Genomic DNA, 6,940 nt, shown 5'->3' with positions numbered 1-6,940 from the left:
TCGAAATGAATTACCGTGTAACCCAATTTTTTCCAGGGGGTTGTTTTGTTAACTTTTCTATCTGCAAACGATCTTTAACATAATATGACCGATGTCCGGAGAATCGGAAGATTTTCGTTGAAGTGCACTTGGTGACGGAAAAGCTCGCATTCCTGAATGAAGGTTTCGTGGAATGTGAGCCAACTTTCAACGACCGGCAACAAAACGGTGTTGGAGAAGATCCAGGTAGGATATGATCGTAATGTATTATAATTGGAGAAATATACCATGCTGGTGACTCTGGAGGTTTAATCGTAGGCTGCACGCTTACACAAGGAGAACGGAGCAGTTCTTCTCTTACCATTATTCATCGTCCCAACGAAAGTCGTCGATATGCCAGTGTGGCTCTCTCTCTGAGAAGAGCAACCTTCCAATAAACTCCTGATTAGCTGCCGAATCGATGGGATGTTAAAGTTTAAAATTTTTTGTATGAAGCTGAAGCTGTTTATAAGTTCAATATACCGATAAACTTAAAACAACGCTGGCACGCTGCCATAAGTATAAAGTGTTAAGAAGTGTACCAGTGATCGCTAGTTTATATTGAACGACGTGAAAAAGTCCACAGAATTTTCCAAAAGGACAATAACGGTAAACATATGGCAAAAACAATTAAAAGTTAGTTTAAGGATCAGGAAGTTCTTTCAACCTAATACCGCAGACACCTGGATTGAACTCCGTTGGCGTGGGCAAATCATCAATCACTATGGACAATACACTTTTTAATCATTAAATCAAGAAAGGTAGGCACGTCAACTACACCTACTCGCCATCTTCATCAACTGTGCAGCAACCGGTATCCGGTCTAAGCCTGCCTTAATAAGAAACTCCAGACATCCCGATTTTGCGCCGAGATCCACCAATTCGATATCCCTAAAATCTATCTGGCGTCCTGACCTACGCCATCGCTCCATCTCAGGCAGAGTCTGCCTCCTTTTCTTTTTCTACCATAGATATTGCCCTTATAGACTTTCCGGGCTGGATCATCATCATCCATACGGATTAAGTGACCCTCCCACCGTAACCTATTGAGCCGGATTTTATCCACAACCTGATAATAGCTACGACGATGAAATCCGCGCACGCTTGTTAGCAGCCAACAGAGCCTATTTCAGCTTACAAAAACTGTTCCACTCGAAACATCTCACTATAGGGTGAAAGCTCTTACTGTACAAGACAATGATCTTGCCAGTCCTCATGTATTCCTCGGAGACTTGGGTTCTTAGCAAGAAAAATTGCGAACTCTTGGCCGCGTTCGAGAGAAGAAACCTCCGAAGAATTTTTGGCCCCCTAAGGTTACGGTGGGCGGGTCACTTAATCCGTATGGATGAGGATGATCCAGCCCGGAAAGACTATAAGGGCAATATCTGCGGTAGAAAAAGAAGACGAGGCAGACCCTGCTTGAGATGGAGCGATGGCGTAGGTCAGGACGCCCGACAGCTTTTAGGGATATCGAATTGGTGAATCTCGGCGCAAAACCGGGATGTCTGGAGTTTCTTATTAAGGCAGGTCTAGATCAGACACCGGTTGTTGCACCGTTGATGATGATGAAATTCCATACATAAGCTCTGGCGTTAGTGCCGTGTATGTGATGCAGTGCATTGATGTGCACCCACGTGATTGTGGTATGTGCCATTGTTTATGGCTTGTCACATGTAATGGGGAAACACACCCAAGAAAATCATCTATACTCCATCGACACACCAGCACACCAATGTATTAACCACATGGGTCGAAGACACACAATGACGTTCGGTGCCTGTTTGCCACTGGATCGATTCCTCCTGTATACAGTCTTCCTGACCTGCTCTCTCAGAGCATGTTCGGAAACAGTGTCAATATAGTTGCTGTCTCTGATCAATACAAAAAACTGAATAGAAGTGTATATGAAAATAGCAGACAAAAATAGCAAGATAACAATATAGAATTAAGGAAGTCCAACATCTAATGGACAGATTCCCTCATGCCAAAATAGGGGGTATTCATAACTGTTTCGCAACGCTGAGCCTGAGATTAGAGGAATCCATATCGTTAATGAAGAAACTATCGTTCAATGCAAGCCGGTACCAACTCAAAAGTATAGCCACATGGGCAAAAGAATTGGGTAGCAGCTAGTCCAATATTGGAGGGTGGATATTACTGGAAAGATTCTCATGCCTGAATGTACTTACAGACTCTAGAGAAGTCAACGCTTTCCAGTGGGGACAATTATAATCAGTAGTCGACCTCATTTTTGTTAGCAATATGCTAGTTAGGCCGATATGTCTTTTCAACACCAAACGAATAACATACAATAGATAAATATACAATGACAACTTATGATGTGTCACAAGATTCGGTCCTAGATCCTTTACTGTGGGTAATTATGTACGATGGAATATTAAGGCCACACCACAGCACTAATCGTTCGCTTTACGGATTATGTAGGGATAGCTATAGTAGCAAAAATGCCTAGACGAGTTCGAGATTTATGCAAACGACGCGATATGAGAGATTAATTCCTGGTTAAAAAACCTATAACTTGCTGATCATAAAGCAGAAGTAGTTCTCATCAGCAAGGGAAGAAAGAAGGCAGCAGTGCAAATTAAAGTTGGAGAATAAATAATTTACTCGCAACAAGCAAGTCCAGGTATTTGGGCATCAAGAGCATAGAGCATGGAAGCAGCTGCATAATCAAGCACTGGTCTCACAATGGTTTAAATAGTTTTACGGTTCTCTCAGGCTTTAATTTCCATGAGAAATCTGTGCCAAAGTTTACTACCCTCGAAGCCTGTTTCGCCTTTATGATTATATTATTGAGATAGGAGAGATAGGATTTTCGTAATTGTCTTATCCAGAAATGTTATCTCCGATACCTGTTTTAGAGGGGACTGATGTACTAAAATTTTAAATGGTTTGCCAATCACGTTGGACTTATCTCTGTTCACTGAGAGTTTCAGGGTGTTACATTTGCTCGCAAAAGGGTCTACCTGTTTTTCTAGTAGCCCATCCACTGATCATCTCCTGTTCTCATAAAAACAATGATAAAGTCATCAGTTAAGTCATTGAGTTTGGAGTGAAGCAAGTTTGCGTGTAGATTGAAAAGTAACGAGCTTAGAACCCTTCCTTGGAGTAGGCGACTGTTTACTGAACATGATCACTCATCCAGCTTCAGTTCCTTGTATCCCAGAAAGCGCAGGGCCCAAAAATATATGCCAGATGGCACGTTTTTCTCTCTTATAGTTTCGGTAAGAAGGAGTAGGTCCATTCTTTCGTACGATTTGCTGATGCCAAAATACACGGCTTTCAAGACTCTACCCTTACTCTTGGCTACATCTATTTTCAGCAACAGGTCTTTTAAGCACGTCGTGGTCGATCTCCCTTTTCTGTACAGATAGCAATGCTCCGCAAGCACGTTTTTAGTTTCTTGGAAAACGGAAAGTCTTTCTTTCACCATACCGTTAAGAATTTTGACGAAAGTGTTTATTAGGGAGATAGGCCTGAAGTTCATGGTGTTGTTCAGATCAATGTGGTTTTTGCGTATTGGAATAATCTTGGCTGTCCTCCATCCTTGTTGTGGTTGGAGAGCCCTCCAAGCTCCATTGAGCGCGCTCAGAAAGTGTAATTAGGTTTTTTCATTCAGCCAGTTTACATAAGAATAAAGTATGTTATCATTCCCTGGAGCGGACTGTCTCTTGTGCTTAACAATGAAAAAAAAATGGAACGAATCAGAAACTGGACGTTGCGCATACCACATTATTCCGGATATTCAAATCTGTATTGGACAAAGTCAGGTGGAATTAATCACAATTCGTCAATAGATATGGATATTATGATGCGTACCTCTATCAATTTGGTCACGACAATTCCATACTGTCCGAGATGCCTTAAAATGACTAGAGCCTATTGTATTTCACTGCCCTGGGTTTACTACGCTTGCATCTGAAAACTTTGTGGAGTTCATGCGGAAGACAACGGGATGAATTCAGAAGAAAATAAGAAAGCAAGGGAACCACTGCGAGACGTATTGCTTCGCCCGCGGAGAGAGTGGCAGGATTCGGAGGAGGTATTAGTGATAGTGATTAATAATTTCACATAAGCGATTGAGGGGGGAGGGAACGGTAGTTTTTAAACCTTCCCACTTTCCAACCATAAGAAAAGACAGACAATGCATTGATTTCAATTAGGTTTTGTTTTCCGCAAAACCTTAAAGTATTTGGCGAAATAAAGAATGTTAAAAACTCCTAATCAAAAATATAAAATTGGTATTAAAAAAGCAAAATTTTTCCAATGAGTATGAATGGTTTATAATGAATAAAATATAACTCAGTCAAGACCGCATCTCCACCTTTTAATTGTAGCAGCTGCTGAAAAAATGAGCAAAAACAAAGCGTGAATCATTAACGGAAGATACCTTATTAGTATTCACTATATCAAGCTGCACATCATACGCATGCTAATAGCCGGTAGTGGTATTATTTAACATAATCTTTCATTTAGCATCTGCACTTGACCAATTTGCGGAGCGATTCTAATTATCTGTGAATCGTCGAAAAACATATAAGTTTTATTTACCGGACAAACGTTGATCAAATACAAGCTAAAAAAAAATAATTCGCTACAGGCCAGTTACTCCATTCACTTTCCGGCCGTCAAGCAATATTTCTCCAACGGTTATCAAATATGTTCATTATGCATAATAAGATTAAAGTTATATCTGTGATGTCTGTGAAAACAAAAGTTATTTAGCCAATAGCAAAATTTAGCAACTTTTTGCAATTACCTTCGCACATGAGTAAGAATTTTAATTTTGACTGTTAAATGAGCATCTAAAAGAATGGGAATGTTTGTGTGATGGGTGAAACATTCAGCTTTGAGAAGACTCAGTACAATGTGTCCTCATTCAGTGCTTGCGACTTAATCAGATTTGGGAGCTTTAATAACAATTACCATTTATTGTCGTGAGCTCGTTCTGAATAGACCCAATTGTACTTCTGTAACAATTACTTCAAACTACATACTTTGGAGCTCATCAAAAGAGGCGGCGTGAAGCAAACCATAAAATAAATTTAATATGAGGCGAGTTTGAGATTCTAAGTCTAGTTTTTGAGTGCATAAGTGATCGATATGAATATTTTTAGGTATTCTATAAAAAGAACCAAAGGTGCTACATTTACCGACCATAGTGACAAAAAACCCTCAGATGCAGTGTGTAGTTGTCGGAGGAATCCAGTACGCATAATAATAGATGCATTCGTTATTAGCATGGACTTTATATTAAGCAGTCGGTTGCTATTGTGAAAAGATACTGTTGCACCAGATAAATATTTATTATGGAAAGTGATATTAATTGTATTATATGAATCATATGAAACTGATAATACTCCACTTATTGCCAAAAATATGATTTTACAAACTTGTAAACAAAATTTAAACCAAATTTTGCGAATTCCGACTGAATAATTTATTTCAGTGTATACTGAACTTTCGATCAAAACAAACGTTATCCCTTTTCAAAGAATAGAAAAGCTGCAATCTTTATTAATTCTGTCTAATTTTCTACATCAAAAATTCAAAATTGTGTCATAAAGCTAAAAATGACTATGCGTATGTTACCCTGTGCTATACAAAGCAAACATATTTGTACTGTAAATAGTGAAGAGTGATCAAGATATTAGATAAGATTCAGTTTGAATAAGATAGTAACGGATGGTGTATTTTTGACATGATGTGCACATTGATGACAAGCATCATATGGGAAAGAATGGAACCTTTGTCTCCTATAAAATTTGGTGTTTCAAACCAGATGACGCATGATTCAATATGAAATGCAAGAATTTGAGGTAAAAGATTTTTGGTTGTGGATTTCGCGATAGCTCAAAAAGAATCTGTATTGAGGGCATTGTCTTTTTCTTTGAATTTGACCATGCGCAGTATAAAAAAGATCTTGACTAACACTGTTTGAAATAAGCCTTAGTTTGGATATCACGAAAGACAAAAGGAAGAAGTCAGGGCAGGACTTTTTTTTTAAAAAGCACTTAGAGGGAATCCAAGCCACGGGTTAAAAATTATTCGGGCTCACTTACTATTCCTTTATTTCAATAAAGTCGCTATTTACTCATTATCGGCAGCGTAAAACCGGTATCCGATCCGCCTTAGTAAGGAACTCCAAACATCCCGCCTTTGGGCCGAGGTTCACGAATTCGCTATTCACTGCTCCCGTGGAAACTTCGGCACCGATTTAGTCCAGTCATTAAAGCGAAAAATCGGGTGCGACCTCCGATTGACATGAAATTTGGAATGGGGGTAGAGGGTGGCATAGGAAACAAAAATTATATAGTGCCGATGTGCGCCTCTCCCCCGGAGGTGTGTGGCACCCCCTCCTCCGGGAGATCATAGCTCCGTTGTTATTTATCTCACGGACTTCTATCATACCTCATTTTAAAGGCCTTTTCAAGCAATTCAAAAGAGCTTTAGATCAATTTCCACCAAAAACTACTGTCCTTATTATACCTACAAGAAAATTCTTTCTGTTATCTAATATGCTTGTTCTTTCGGTGAAAAAACGACATGTTTGAACATGAATAACTCGAAAACTACTACTTGTACCAAAAATTTTCACTAAACATTTTTTGCTTAGAATCGACCATTTAATCGATTTCTGTGATTATTTCGAAAAAAATGCACCCCGGGGAAGGGGCTGTCACACCCCTCTGGAGGGAGGCGCTATATAACTTTTGTTTTTTATACCACCCTCTACCCCCACCCCAAATTGCATGTCAATCGATCTTGACTGGAAGAATACGGAGGTTGAAAGCTTTAATGACTGGACTAATCCCTCAAAAAAAGCACTTTATTTTCAGAAGAAAAATATGTATAAGCGATAGAACAAGATCACCCAAATGTGATCACCAGTGAGCAAAAC

The sequence above is a fragment of the Hermetia illucens genome, chromosome 5 (genome assembly GCF_905115235.1).
Source record: "Hermetia illucens chromosome 5, iHerIll2.2.curated.20191125, whole genome shotgun sequence".
Classification (NCBI taxonomy): domain Eukaryota; kingdom Metazoa; phylum Arthropoda; class Insecta; order Diptera; family Stratiomyidae; genus Hermetia; species Hermetia illucens.
This window is presented reverse-complemented; position numbering follows the sequence as displayed.